Here is a 16127-nt window from a genome sequence, read left to right on the forward strand (position 1 = left end):
GAGGCTGCTGGCTTTGTCCTTTATTCTTGTCTTTTCCTTCCTGTAGGGCTCGTAGCAAAAGGCACCCTGAGACCAAGAGAAACCCTGGAATGTGTGTTCTCTGACAGAGCTTTCACTGTGGTGAGGTGGTGACATGGTTCCTGATCATTTCAGATCTCACAAGACTTCCCCTGAGGTCAGGTGTCACACTGACTCTGAAGTCTCTAGATAGCCAGTTCTGACATGAGCCTTCCTCCCTTTGCAGGGCCAGAGAGCATGGTTTGCTCCAGCCCAGCCTAGGTTTAAAATGGAGGTTAGGGGTGTCCTCTGGCCACCAGCACCTGTAAGTTGCAATCAGACCGTACAGTGACCAAGGATGTAAATGAAAAAAGTGGAATTCCACAAAATTTGGGGGTTTAAACAAACTGCTGTCAGGCTAAAGGGATTTGGTTATTTCCCCTCAGAAATAGTCCCACTCCCCTAAATCCACCTCATACCCAAATCTGTCCACCTCATGCTGCTGTGCATTTCCAAGAGCAGAGCTGTGGTTTAAGGCAGTGCAGTGTGGAAAAGGGATTGCTGAGCTGGCAGAAGCAATTCCCAGTGGATTAATTCTTCAGACAGCTCTGCACTGCCAGGAGGTTTGCTGCACAGGAAGCCCGTGGCCACTAGAGGTTCCTCTCAGCCTGGTCCTGTGCCTCCATCACCAGTAAATCTATCCTTGCAATATTAAAGAGCTTTCTTTGCATGGTTTCCAAAGGTGACCTGAGCCTTAAATACTATAAAACAGAATTTTACAACTCCCTTGAAATCTGTAAACTTAATCATGAAGGTGCTTAGTAGCAGGGAGGTGTAAGTCAGGGATAGTAAGGAGCTGAGCAGCACAGGCAGCTGTTTTGGGACCTTGCAGCTGCTGTAAACCCAGTGACAGACCTGAGAGGGGAATGTGCTTGATTGCATCAGGCAGCAGAAGCTTGGTGTCCTGCCCAGAGAGCACGGAGGTGGGAAGGTCCTGGATGATGTCTCAGTGCTGGTAGCAGCTACAGGAGCCTGAACTGGAAAAGGAAGGCTGTGCTGTGGCTTGCTGTGCTGCCACAGCATGAGAAGAGCCTGATGTTTGTCAGTTATGCTTTTTCTTTTTTTTTTTTCTGGATTTTCTGTACAGGCTTTTATGTAAATGTCTCAGACATACCTGCTTCCTTGAGAGATTTTTATAACCAGCTGTGGCACAATGTTGCCTGTGGCAGCAAATGAGAGGGTTTTCTGCCTTTTCAAGCCCCTCACTGGGTGTTTTCAGCTCTGCCCTGCTATTGCCCTTCCCAAGCGCTGCTTTGGGCTGCACAGCCTGTGCCTGAGCCTCTGGGAGGGTCGTGGCTCCACTCCTTGTCTGTACTCTGGTGACACAGGCTGCTGCTGACTGATTTCAGACTACACAAACAGCTCTTGGGTGGAGGTGGGTACAGAATTCAGCTGGGGAAAAGTGGAGCCTGTTTGTTCCTGCTTTGCAAGCCTGCTGCTGGGCAAGGGTAGATAAGGCCCCAGGACTGCTGGCACTGTCCTGAACTGGGGGATGCACCTCCCAGTGCTGACACAGCTTCAGTCCATGGCCCATGGTGAGTCACCTCCCTTTCCATGGTTAAATGTCCTCCAGAGTTACAGCTGTGCCCTCCACATGTCATTGACTGAAGGGTTTCTGACTGGTCTCATCCTCCCGATCCCTCAGCCATGAGATGAAGGAGCCAGGTCTGGAATCCCATGGGGAAAAGTGCAAGCCCAGCAAGACAGTGATCAGTACCTCATCCTCCCAGCCTGTGTGATGCTGGATCCTGTGTCCCATAAATTTACACATTTTTGATCCGTGAGCATTCCAGAGCAGCATTGGCTGCACCAGCCCAGCAGCCCAGCTGGCTGCAGCCAGAACTCTCCCACTGGCGGTGGCTGGGGCACAGTCTGTTCTTCTTCCTTAAACATCCTCCTCGTGCTGAAATCCTCCTTAAACTTCTCTGGGTTTATGTGAAGACCCATTTTTGCTTCCTCACTCTCAGAAGCTCTTGGCCAATTCCTCTCCTAGAACATTTTTTTTCCTTTTGCATTCTTACCTGCTGCAGGGGTCTGAGTACACCATTCTTGGCACTCTCAGCTTGATGATCCTCTCAATTCAAGCCCAAAAAAGACCACAACTCAAACAAGGTTGGCTGCTCACTGTGAATCCTACAGAGCAACAACTTGTCCAGTTTTGTTCAAGGGAGGTTTAGGGCTGAAACTCCACAAGCTATCGCTGGTGAGCTGGGTCTAGGTGTACATCTGTTGTATTCATGTTGTTGTGATATTTCTAGAGTCCCAGCTCTCAGGCTGCCACAGCTCTCAGCTGTCCTATCTTCTATTGTTGTTATCATATTTCTAGAGTCCCATACCTTCTGGGTGGTTTTCTCACACACAACTCTTCACAGCAGTGTTGTTCCTGCTTCTTCATCAGGGCTCCTCCAAGGCTCTCCTTGACTGCCAACCCACCCCCTTTTATCCCAGTTATCTTCATTGGCCACAGCTGCCACCCAATTAAGGGCATCACAGCTGCAGCCCATCAAGAACAACTAGGATTGGGGCAAGGCCACTTATACAATACAGATATTCTACTAGGACTCCTACTATATACATCCAGGCCAGTATCTTGTCCATGGACTTCCTGCATGACAAATCACACCTGCCTGAGGATAGCCCTGCCAGCTCCAGCAGCGCAAGGCCAGTGGCTGTGCGGCTCCTGCTGGGCTGTGGTGCCCTGCAGTCTGGGTTCTGGCAGCCAGCTGGCACAAGGGGTACATCTGCATCAGCCTTTGGCACCCCCAGGACCAGCTGTGTCTCTGTACCCTCAGCTGGACAGCAGGATAACCCTTGGGCACAGCAGTGGAGGCAGCTTCCTCACTGCCTCCACAGCCAAAATGCTGCAGGACTTCCCCATGGCCCCACTCAGCCCAAGTTGTTGGGGAAAGAGGCAGCAATGTCTCAGAGATCTGAATTTCCCCAGGTTTGGCTGCCTGTTCCACAGAACCAGGCAGTGAACTCCAGCACTGCTTCCCACACAGAAGGGCTGTGGTGGGGCTGGAGCCCTGCTGGGGAGCAGAATGCCCCCCAGTCACCCACCCTTCAGACAAAGCCAGAGGAGAATGGATTTCAGCAGTTCCACAGCTCGCAGAAATAATTGTGGATGCTCCTGTAAGGATCTGCCCAATGAACAGCACAACCTCTCTCTCAAGTTCATTAAGCTTTTTTTGCACTCCAGAGCACCAGCCACAGCTCCTGCAGGATGCTGTGCTCTTGTGGGGCAAAGTATTTCCCAGAGTCATGGCTTTCCTCACAGCCCACCATGGGTTGTGTCCCAGGGTTGACTCCAGCTCAGAAGCTGAACTCAGCAGTTCAGCTCAAGGACTGCAGAGCCATAGCTCCCAGAATTCGTCAGCATGTGGGTCTCCTCAGGATGGCTTTCTTCCCTAATGAGCAAGAACAGACTCATGAACAGATTTTTGAAATTGCAGAAGTGGAAACCACAGGAGGAATAACTGATTCACTGAGGAAATCTTATTAATGTGTTTAACAGAGCCTTGGGGTGGAGGCAGGGGCAACTTAGGGCTTTCAAAGGAAGTGTGGGAGCACCTCTCCAGACCAGCTGCCTGCCTTGTGCTCAACCCTCTGACAATGCTGGAGACGCCTCCAGCTCACACCAGTCTCTTGGGGAGCATTTCTAGCTCATATTTAGGAGGGAAATGTGCTACTCCTCTGCTTGGTGGGAGCAGATGTTTGCTCCAGCCTGTTCCCTGGGTCACAGCAACCTCCATCTGGGTCAGATCCAGTCCCAGCTCCTGGGCTGTCATGAGAGATGTTGATAAAGAAGAGGGTCCAGAGCTGCCCAAAAGAGGAAGGGCAGGCTCTTATCCTGTAACCAGCACAAATGCACGCCAGGCAGAAGCTTTTGGCCTGATTTGCTCATGACCTTTGCCGTGGTCCGTCCCTCAGGCAGCCGGAGCCTGCTCGCCGGCGCTGGATCTGTGTTTCCTTGTACACACAACAAGGGTACGCTCCAGTCAGCTCCAGCCCTGTCTTCACACTGGTTTTCTCAGGCAGGGGATGTTTTTAGGGGGTTAATATTTAATCTGACCCTACTGAAGAGGAGAACTAGAGGTTACAAGAGCCTTGCAGATGGCTGCTCAAGGTCCTTGTCCTTCCCAGGCTCTGTGTGCTTCCAGCCTGGGAGGTTTTCAGAAGGGCATTGATGTGAAACCCAGGGATGTGAATCCGTGTGAAAAGCCACTTGCCAGAGATGATGAAAGGCACATGATGAACATACCCCTCCAGGCAGGAGAGCTTAACTGCAAGCACATGGTAGAGGGAAAATGGGGAAGTTTTCAATTTCTGGGCAGTTTTCTGCAGAAACACACTGCTCTGGGCAGGAGCAGTCATGTCCAACAGTGAGCTCTTGTGGCCCCAGGCAATGCCAGTTCCCCTGGTCAAGGCTGTCGGACCAGTTCCGTTCCTCCTTATGCATGGGATCAGGGTCTCCCTTTTCCCAAGGTTGCAGAAATGGGGATTATCCAACAGGTCCCTCTTGATGCCTGGAGCCAGCCACTGTCCCCTGTGGAGCCCCCTGCCCATGCCCCAAACAACCCTGGTGTTCTCCAAAGGGCCTTGTCCTGAGCCCATCCTCCCTACTGCTGGTCCCTCACCATCACCAAAGCCACCACAGATGGATCTGTTGTGGAAGCCCCTGGGGGCCAAGAATCCCTAAATCCCAATCCCAAACGTTCCCTACTGCCCTTCCTGCTGGCTGTGCCATCCCCAGGGCTGCCTGGTGAGATCCAGCACATGGAGCTGCTGCCTCCCACCCAGCCAGGAGCTCTGAGCCTGCAGCTCCCAGTGAGATGCAGAAATCTCCATCCAAGGGCTGCTGCAGCACTGGGAAGTTTTCCTGCAAGATGGAAATGGGGAGGGAGGGCTGGACCACAGGGATGAGAAGTGCCCAGGGAACAAGCCATGGCTGTTCCAGTGAGCCAGTGCCTCAGCAGATATTACTAATACACATGTACAGGCATTCTGAAATAACCAGCTGTTCCTGAGCTCAGCTTCCCCTTGTGATCCTGACTTGTGTCAGCTGATGGGAAAAAATCTGTGTGTGGAAGAAACGGCTGTTCCTTGAAAAGGCCTGAGACTGTGCAGGCCATGCCTCGCCTCTGGGCTCAGCCAGCCTGGAGCCAGCTGAGTGTGAGGGATGGGTGAGGACAGAGCCTCGTGTATCCTGGAGGGAAGATGGACCAAACTGAGGTTTGGTTGAGATGTTTGGCTTGGTGGAGGCTCCCTGTCCTGATCTTAGATCTGGGGCTGCAATCTAAACACGGTTCCTGTGTATTGTCCTCCCTTTCCCAGCACACACCAAGAGTGTCCAGCTGCTTTCTCACTCCAGGGAGAGGAGAGTGTTTGGAAGGGGAGAGTCCAGTGCAGGACCAGGCTGTGAGGACATTGTGTGGCTGCACTCATCCCAGCTGTCTCCAGTTTCCATCAGGGCCTAAAGGTGCTGGTATTTCCTCCTTTCCCAAAAGGAGTCACAGAGCTGGTTTTGTGTTCACTGTAAAACCTCTTGTTTTTTTAAAACCTTGAAGCAATGCTGGAAAACACAGTGCTTGATTGTCACTTTTATTGTTCCCTGGGCTTCGTGCCATGTCTGTCCTTACCTCTGGCTTTCTGAAGAATGCACAAACTTTCTGAACTAAGAAATAAAATATATAAAATCAGCTACTTTTAATCTGTTCAACATATGCTGCCCTTTAATTTCTATGCTGTACTTAGGGAATATGGTAGAAAGAGGAACCAATTGTTTTCATATCTCCCCCACATCTTTCCACTGAATCTCCTCTCCCTCTTCCCCTTTTCTGAACCAACATCCCTGTATGATCTTTTGTCATCTGCAAATGCTCTTGCCCTTTTCATCTGCAGCCACTGAACTTTGCCATCTTGGCTGTGTCTTCTGCAAAACTCAGTGATTAGTGCAGCTCTGCACAGCAAGGAGCCCAGACTGAAGCTGTCTCTGCAGTAGGCAATGCCTGCAGAGCCCATGAAGCTGCCTGTGGTCAAGAGTAGCCAGTGGCACCTGGTCTGTACCAGCCATGGTGTGGCCACAGCCCCAGGGCAGTGACCATCCCTGTGCTGGGCACTGCTGGGGCACCTCCAGCGCTGGGGGCAGTCCTGGGGTCAGTTCTGAGATCCTCACAAGAAGACAGACACTGAGGGGCTGGGGCAGGTCCAGGGAAGGGAACAGAGCTGGGAAGGGGCTGGAGCACCAGGAGGGCCTGAGGGAGCTGGGCAGGGGCTCAGCCTGGAGCAAAGGAGGCTCAGGGGGGACCTTGTGGCTCTGCACAGCTCCTGACAGGAGGGGACAGCCAGGGGGTCGGGCTGTGCTCCCAGGGAACAGGGACAGGGGGAACGGCCTCAAGCTGTACCAAGGGATGTGTTGTTATCATATTGCTGTTATCATATTTCTAGAGTCCCATACCCTCTGGGTGATTTTCTCACACACAGCTCTTCACAGCAGTGTTGCTCCTGATTCTTCATCAGGGCTCCTCCAAGGCTCTCCCTGACTGCCAACCCACCCCCTTTTATCCCAGTTATCTTCATTGGCCACAGCTGCCACCCAATTAAGGACAACTAGGATCAGGGCAAGGCCACTTATACAATACATAGATTTTCTATGGCTCAAAGGCCACCTATACAATACATACTAAGATTCAATGGCCACCTATAGGGATGTTCAGATTGGGTATTAGGGAAAATTACTCCATGGAAAGGGTGGTTTGGCACTGGCAGAGCTGCTCAGGTAGTGATGGAATTGCTATTCCTGAAAGTGTTCAGGAAACAAGTAGGCTTAGAGTATCTGGGGACAATGTTTAATGGTGGCCTTGGCCAAGCTAGAGTAATGCTTGAATTCAAGGATCTTGGCTGCCTTTTCCAACCTAAACAATTTCATGATAGATAGGCAGCCTAAAAAGCACTAGAAAACAGGATTGGGCTTTGGAAACCCTGGGGTCATTATCCAGATCTTCTGCTTTGGTGTCATTGACGTGAGCAGGTCCACGGCACACAGTAATTTCTCCTATCAAATATCATCTTTCTTGGACATTTCAGCCCCAAGGGCAGCACACCTCCTGCCAGCAGTGGTGCTCATGGCTGAGGCCTGGGGTGCACCTTTGACACAAGTGTAAGTGGCCAGGAGGAGCCTGCAGGTAACCAGCTGCCCCCCACTCTACTGGAAACTTGAACTGGAGCCTTTGGGGGTCTCTGAATTTCCCTGTGGTGTGTTCTCTTTGCTACAACAGGTCTGAACAAGGCCATCTTTGACTAGGCCTGATGGAGCTTCCTTCAAAGGAGGTGTTGGATGCCACACCCATGGTCAATGATGAGCTTGGGCAGAAGAAATCCCAGTCAGGCTCTGGCACAAAGGAGAGAGGTGAAGCAGCCCCAGACTGAGATCCCACAGTGCATCCAGCCCCCACTTTTGCTGCCTGCAGCCAGAGACATTCAGGGCTCAGTCCCCTTTGCAGTGTGACAAATCCCAGCCCCTGGGGCTGGGCTGGTGTTGAAATCTGTGGTTTTTTCTTCTTCATCCTGCCACAGCAGTTCTAAAATGCCATCTCTGTCTCCTGGGGCTGGGTATGTCCCTGGCTGCAGGCACCAGCACTTTGGTCTCTAGAGAGAGGGGCAGGCTCTCTTCTTTGGGGAGAAGGCAGCACATGAAGCCAGAGACAGGGCAGACCCTGAGAGCTCAGACCAGCATACCCGGTCTCAGGATATGGATTTTGGGTTTGGGTGAGCATTTCTTCCAACCCAAGAGGAACAGAAACTCCCTCTCACTGCTGCAGCTTTTTCTGCTTTGTGGCAGTCTGGATCCTTCCCAGCTCGCTCTTTCCAGAGGAGATGCTCGTGCTTTTGGGAAACAGGCTCTGGTCCCTGCAGCTGCCACTGGGCCCCAGGCTGCCTGCCCGGGTGGAGCTCGTACAAGCAGATGTCACCTGGTCCCCATGATCAGCCAACTGTCCTCTCGTTTCACAGAGGGGGTTGGAGGAGAGGAACTGCCCACAAGGGAGACGCTAAACCCAGGAAACACAAAAATTATGCTTAAAATAAAAAGGTCTCATGCCTTTTTACTCAGCAGCAACTCCAGGGGCAGCCAGGATTTGATTTTCCCCAGCAAACTGAGCAAAGGAACAACACTCTGAGAGGGGAATAACACTTTCCTTCTGCCTTTCAGTTTGCCTTTCCTCAAACGAAATAATAACTGAGGGCTGGTTAAGTTGGCTCACCCACAACATTTTAGGTTGAGTGGTCCTGGGCAGCAGGGACACAGCACTGGCTGCCACATCCTTTGTCCAATAGTGGGGCAGGGAGGTGAGGCCGTGGGGTGCCCTGCCCCACTGGGAACTAATGGGGGCTGCCAGGGGTCAGAGCACAGCTCCCGTGGTCCCCCTGAGCAGCAGAGTGAGACTGGGGCACTGCCAGCACCCACACCCAGAAATACATCTGCAGAAAAACTGGTCACCCCAACCCATGAACAGAACAATTGCTGGGGACAATCTGACCCTGTTTCGGCAAATTTCTTTGGCCAGTCAAAAATATCCTTCTCTAAGTGTATTAGTCAAGCCCAAAGGAGAATGTGTGCAGGAGAAGAGTGGGGGGGATGACTAACACTGCACCCATGAACTGCAGAGGACAGGAGCTTCAGGGGCTCCCAGACAGCTGCCACTGGCACCAACACCATCTCAGTTTCATCTCTAGCTCTTGAGGGGTCCATAGGCATGGGAACCTGGAGGAGAGGCCAGCAGGCACAGCAAGCCAGAGGTGATGCTCTGTCAGAGTGCAGGAGCCAAGGCAGGAGGAGCACAAGCACAGCAGCTGTGGAGGAACACTTGGGAAGTGTCAGAGGTGTCAATGCAGGACAATCCCCAGCCAGGAAATAACGTGCAAAGACTCCATGATTCAGAAGAATGAACAACTGCTTTATTACAGCTATACTATGTTATACTACACTATATTAATACTATATCATACTACTAAGGTACTAAAGAAAAAGTTGTGACCCCTCACAGACAGTCACAACACAGTTTTGACCTAATTGGTCAATCAGTCAAAACAACCATCACCAGAGTCCAATTAACAAATCCCTTTCGGTAAACAATCTCCATAACAGGTTCCACATGTGCCAAACAGGAGCAGCAAGTAGAGATAAGAATTGTTTTCTCTTCTCTTTGAGCTTTCTCACTGCTTTTCCCAAGAAAAATCCTGGGAGAGAGAATTGTGTGTCTCTCTCTGTTCAAAGAATACATGAATACCACACAGAGGGGTTGGATTTAATTTGCTAATTGGTAGTGAGGGCTCTGATCCGTGCTGAGCCAGGCAGGGAGGGGAGAAGAGACTCCAGCCCTGGTGCATCTCACAGCAGCAGCTCCTCAGCTCCTCATGCCCAGCAGCTCTGCAGGAAGGTGCTGTTCTGCCAGCCAGCCAAGGTTTATCTCCCTCCCTACCTGCCAGGGCCCCAGGCCAGGGGAGAGCTGGCAGCACAGGGAAGCAGCAGGTTGTGAGGGCAGAGCCGTGGCACTGTCCCAGCTCAGTGACAAAGGCCACGCTGGCAGCAGCGCAGCACATGGTTCTGAAGCAGCTCCAACCCGGGCAGCAGAAAGTTTCTGCCCTCACCAACCTGGATTTTCTCCCCAAAACTGAGTGTAATGACCCAAAATCGTGCTTCCCTTCCTTGGTGCCCTGTGGCTGCCTATTCTCAGCATCTGCCAGCAGCTTCATCCTCAAAAAGATTGTGGTGCCCTGGGCCTGGATTTGTCCTGCCACATCCTGTCCCCAATATGCTCCTCTCCCCATGTCCCCAGGGCAGCTCCCAGTGTTGGAAAACATACCAGTTAAAAAAATATTTTATATCACTTTAGCCAGGTTTGTTCACCTTTGCCCTGGGGAAGGGAACTGAAGCTTTCTTTCCAGGTCATTGTTTCTCTAGATGAGGCCTGATGGACTTGGAGTAGCCCACAGATACCCAGAGAGATAAAAGGCCACCAAGGGAACATCGGCATCCATCTACCAACACCTACCCCAGACATCTCCTCTGGAAAGGAATTATGAAAAATCAAAGAATGGAGATCTAATTAACATCAGAGGTGAGGAGATTCGGATCCAATGGGAAACTGAATACTGGAGGTTACTCAACTCTGCACCAATGAACTTTAAAACAGTGCAACTCTATGGGTTTTGACTATATAAAGTTTGGGGGAAATCTTGTAAAAGAATGTGTCGTGGAGTTATTCTCTCTGCATACCCAGGCTACGTGTGGATGAGATTATTTCTGCAGTACATCCTGGCCAGATAATGAAATAACGCCTTGACTGTCTAACATAAAAATGTTGCTGTGTTGTTATCATGTTTCTAGAGTCCCATACCTTCTGGGTGGTTTTCTCACACACAGCTTTTCACAGCAGCATTGCTCCTACTTCTTCATCAGGGCTCATCCAAGGCTCTCCCTGACCAGACAGCCCACCCCCTTTTATCCCAGTTATCTTCATTGGCCACAGCTGCCACCCAATTAAGGACATCACAGCTGAAGCCCATCAAGAACAACTAGGATCAGGGCAAGGCCACTTATACAATACAGATATTCTACTAGGACTCCTACTATATTGTTGGAGGGGTTTTGTTTTTCCCACAGTTTCAGTGACACCAGGGCAGCAGGAGAAGATCCACAGACAGGAGAGTCCCAGTGGCATTCCAGGCTCTCTCTGTGGGGTGATGTCTGCCATGGCTGTGGGAAGATAACAAATAGTGGCTGCCCTCACAAGCCTCTGGCAAGAAAAGGCCGTGGCTGGCAGGCTGCAGTGCAGGCTGACCCGAGCCCTGGGCTTGTGCCCCTCTGGTGTCTCTGCAGGGAGCCCTGGAGCACAGCCCACGTGTGGCTCCCAGCCACCAGCATCCCTCCCACGTGCCTGCCCATCTCACCCAGCACCGTGCCTCCAAAACTGCCTCTCCAGGATTTGTCAGCTGTTCCAGGCCCCCATTTGCAAACCAGCTTCCCAAAAACCAAGGGTGGGAGGTTGGTGTGCTGGGTCTGTGTCTGCTTCCAAGAGCTCTCAGATACAGTGTAGGGACAGGCTGTGTGCTGGGAAAACCACTCTGTCTCCTCCTAGAAATACAAACCCTGTGACTGGGGACTGAAAATCCCCAACAGTACCGCAGGTACAGCCAGTGGGTTGCTGAAGGGTGCCAAGGGGAAGGGGATATCCCATGCAGAACCCACCCAATGCCCAAGAAATTCCTGCCTTTTCCATGTGTGAAGGTGGAATTAGTCAGTGATGCCACAATGGAGAGAATGTCCCAACCCAACAGCGGGAGCCACATGACTTCCACCAGTAACCATGGTAACCCAGAGCAAATAAATGCTATTTTCAAACCATGGGCAGAACCTCCTTGTGGGAAGCCCGGGCTGATCCCCACTGCCAGCTGAGTGCTGGGAGCCAGCATGGATCCCCTGTGGAAGGAAGGATGAGGACCAGCCCCACACAGTGTGCAGTCCTGGATAGGGCATTTCAGGAAAAGGATGGCAGAAAAACCCCAGCTTCTCTCCACACCATTCCCAGGAGCTGAAGAAACTGTAGGAACACGGATATTTTCCCAGCTGCACTCACACAGAAGCGTGGTGTGGAAAAGAGGAAGATCAGAGGGTTTACATAAGGTAGGGAAGTCCTGGACAAAAAGATGACAAGGGAAAGAGATCAGGGTAGATGGGGATGGGATGGGATGGGATGGGATGGGATAGGACAGGACAGGACAGGACAGGACAGGACAGGATAGGATAGGATAGGATAGGATAGGAGGCCCCTGATTGCCTCATGAGGAAGTCCAGCACCAGGGAAGTCCCAGGAAAGAATTAACAACTCAGGGTGGGCATCAGTTAATTAAGACCCAAATAGAGCAAGGGAAACTCCTTTTACAAGTGGCCCAAAGTCCTGACCCGGGGAGGGAGGAGCAGCCAGGGATGGCCCCAGGGCCGTGACTCCTGCCCTGTGGTTTCGGTGGGACGCTGCAGGAGGCACTGAATGAGGAAATGCTCCACAGGCTTTGCTCTGTGGCTGCCCAGCGCTTGCTGCCGAGGCCGTGAGCAATGCACCCACTGCCAGACCTGCATTTCTCATTTCCAATCCCTGCACCAGCTCAGCTCCACTGTGTCTATCAGACCTCCAGACTGAAAGCCCACCTAGGCTTGTCCTGAGCTGAGATGCATTTTTAACACCTTAACACAAATTCTCTCATGGTACCCTGTCTGTCCTGCAACAATGCAATTCCACGCTGGCGTCTCTGTACCCAGAGCTGTCCTGCAGGGGCAGGGGGCTCCCAGCTGGCTGCACAGATGCCTTCCACCTTGCTCCATGACATGGGCAAAACCACTAGCATTGCCATGGCTTTTAGAAATAGATCCCCTGCTAAACAACTCTCCAACTTGCCAAAAACCAGCTGGGTCAGGGCAGGTCAGCAGCCCTGGAGTCCCATATGCAGCAGACAGTGTCCAGCTCCTGCTCACTGGAAGCAGCTGACAGAAGCTGGAGCCCTCTGAAATTGCTCTCCAGGGTGTCTGGTCCATGCACAGACAAGGCCCAGGGCAGCAGGAGAGTCATCTGCCATGAGGCCACCCAGAAAATACCCCCCAAAAGGTGGTGGCACCTCTACCCTGCACCTGCTGGAAAGCCCACTTCATCCCTCTGCTCCTTCCTTGGCATGGGAACAGGCAACCTGTTGGGGAGGATGGAACAGGAAAGCTTTATAAATATGATTGCCTGGCAAAAGATTTTGAGAATATAGAAACTATAAGCGAGATTGAAATGAAAGCAAGTTTTGAGATCCCTTAGTTACTGAACAACTGGAAAACAATGGTGTGGCTGGCTGAAGGTAATCCCCTCTTGATGAAACAACACCCTCTGCTTGCAGGCAGGCCCAAGGGTCAGAGCAGACCCTGCAGCTTGGCAGAAGGGGCCCAAAGAGGAGTTTTTAGGGTTTAAAATGTAACACAGTGTGGTGATGTAGTGATTCTTATAGGTTGTATGGAAATGTTATAGGATACGCATGCTGTAGTAGATTGGTTGATGAGAATCTGAATATTCAACACTAAAGATGATTTATTGTATTGTAACGGGAACCTCGCTCTCTTTTCTCACTCACTTCTTCATCTTCTCCTCTGCACTTCTTCACCCCCTCCTTTCTACATGCTCTCCGCTCTTAAACCTTTGTCTTTAACTCTCTTACACTTTAGGCCTCTCTTCTCTCGGGCCTGCTCTGAGCTGTGGCTGCAGCTCCCAGCAGGGCCCTGCACCCAGGCCCTTTGCAATAAACCGGTAGTTCCACAACCTGACTGCAGAGATCTCTCGTCTCCATCCGTCCCGACCGTGCATGACCCCCGTCACTCCTACAGACTTTCCTACAGCAACCCAAAATCCCTCTCACGCTGGGTTTGGTTTGGTGTGGTGCCATGCCATGCCATGTGGTGAATCAGAAGGAAAAGGCAGCTCTGGAAGTGCCACCCTCACGTCCCCCTGGTGAGCGTGGGTGTGTTGGTGCCAGCCTGGCGAGCGCCTGGCGAGGGGGTGAGTGCTGGTTGCTGTGGGAACAGGAATTCATTTGGGCTCTTCTGCATCCAAGCTCTGGCCCTTTGCCTTTGATGTTGTGTTTACCTCCCAGTTTGCATTGAATTTTGTTCCTCCTCCCATTGCCCCTTCCCTGAGGAAGAAATACCCCTGCAGCTCCACAAGGCAGAAGCAGAACTGGCCTGAGAGCCTTGGTGTCCCCGCTGAGGGGTGGCAGGAGGGCAGTGACATCCCGGGGAGGGCTGGCTGTGTGCAGCAACCACGGGGGCCAGAACAGGGCCAGGTTTGACTGAGAGCCCCCAGCCAAGGGTGCCATCGCTGCCGGGCCTGCAGCTGCCATGCTGCTGGCGCTGGGAATGCCACGGTGCTCTCGAACAGCCCTGCTCTGGGAAGGACTCCAGTTATTCTTGGGGACCTGCTGCAACACACCAGGCATGACAGGGAGCCCGGAGAGGGCACACGTGCTGTTGTCACCCGTATCCAATGAGTCCTTTCCTTCCTCTGGCCCACGTGGGCTTTGTGCATCCCTGTGTCCCCTCACTCCACCATCACAGCCCCACCCGGGCCACCAGTGTGGCTTCGCGGGCATCGCAGGAGAGTGCCTGGCACACGCTCCCTCCATCGGCCTGGTCAGCCCAGGGGGTGTGGAGAGAGTGAGGAGGGCTGGGCACTCCCGGATGGGTGAAAGGAGGGGGATGCTCTCATTTCCAGCACCCAGACCTTCCCTCTGTGCAAACCCATGTGCAGGGGGAACCACAATGACTCCACCATGACCTCCACGGCTCCACCCGGGTAGGAGGAGGCTGAACAAATACATGCCGCAGGGAAAATGTAAAATGCAATGTTTTGAAAGGAAATTTTGTTGCCAAGAGCTTAAAAAATATCCTCGCTGTGAATCAGCAATTTCAGGTGAAACCCAAACAATTTATTGGACCTTTAGTGCTGGAGAACTGAGACCCGGAGACATTGAATGAGTCCCGAATGAAGAGCATGGGAGGCGGAGAAGGAAGGAGAAGAGGGCTTGGCTCAGCACGATGCGGGGGCAGGGAGAGTCCCGGCAGCTCCAAAGGGGAAGGGAGGGAGCTGGGCCCTGGGGGCGCCGCTGCTCGGCCTCAGCGGAGACACGGCACCCCAGAGCGGCACCGCCGCCGCCACTCGGGAGCCCCCGGCCACAGGAGGCTCTTTGTGGGGCGGGACGGAGTTCGCCGGCAGCTGGGGCGGGGATGGGGCCGGCTGATCGGCGGGGATGGGGCCGGCTGATCGGCGGGGATGGGGCCGGGTGATCGGCGGGGATGGGGCCGGCTGATCGGCGGGGATGGGGCCGGCTGATCGGCGGGGATGGGCCGGCTGATCGGTGGCAGCGCCGGCCGGAGGGGCACGGCAGGAGGTGGCGGCACCGCCGCGGGCACGGAGCCGCTCCACGGCAGCCAGGGCTGCCCCCCGGGACAGGCACAGGGGGAAGAGCAGCCCTTAGGGGCCCGTAAAATCCACCCTGGTCCCTACTCCTAATATTGTTGCTGGTGTTGCTCCAGTCTCTCGGTGTCCTTGGGGCTTTGAGGCTCTCGCCCAACAACACGACAGCAGCCATTACCCACAGATAAATTCCGTGGGGCGGAGATCTGGGCTCATCCCTGCCAGCCAGGATGCCCACGGCACTCTCTTTGGGCTCTGCCCCTTGCAAGGTCCCCTCACTGCAGCCAGGCCAGGCACAGTGCTGGCAGAGATGCCCACTCCAGGTGAGGGCTGGTGGCAGCACGGCCAGACCCAGCCCAGGAGGGCACAGACCTGAGCAGCAGGGTGGCATGAGACACCACAGGCCAGGCCCCATCTCCCCTCACCACCCAAATCTGGTGAGCAAATTGCTGATGCTGCCCGTGGCCCAAGGGGTGAGAAATGCACTCAGTGACCAATTGCTCTGGAGCCTGGAGACAGGGATTGTCCTGTGACAGTGAAAGGTTAATTTGAGCTGCTGGAAACACTGCTAGCAGTGACAGCCACCACCACAGAGTGATGACAACGATGACCACACTGAAAAAGTTCATGTCCCAGCATGGAAAAGCAGCAACGGGGGGAGTGGTACTGGTCGTGGCAGTGATGATGATTGTGGTGCTGGTGGTGGTTATGATGGTGGCAGTGGGGATGCTGGTGGCAGTGGTGGTGGTGACAGTGGCAGTGTGCTCCCAGATGGGATGCACAGCCCCTGCAGCCACCTCTGCCAGGGCTCAGGACAGGCTCCACTTCTGTGGCTGACTCCCAGCCCACTGCTCTCTTTGTGCCTCCAGCCAACCTCTGCCATGGGCCATGTATGTGCTGGATGTCCCCATGAACACTTGGTGACAGTCTCCCCCTCAGAACCAGCATGCCCTGCTGCCAGTCCCCAGCACATGCCAGCCACCTCTGCCCACTGAAGTGCCAGCACCCTTTGTGCTCAAGCAGCAGCAAGGAATTTGCCAAAGTAAATCCTGTCCTCAGTTTCCCTGTGGG

Source organism: Ammospiza nelsoni, chromosome 17, assembly GCF_027579445.1.
Source record: "Ammospiza nelsoni isolate bAmmNel1 chromosome 17, bAmmNel1.pri, whole genome shotgun sequence".
Taxonomy (NCBI): Eukaryota; Metazoa; Chordata; class Aves; order Passeriformes; family Passerellidae; genus Ammospiza; species Ammospiza nelsoni.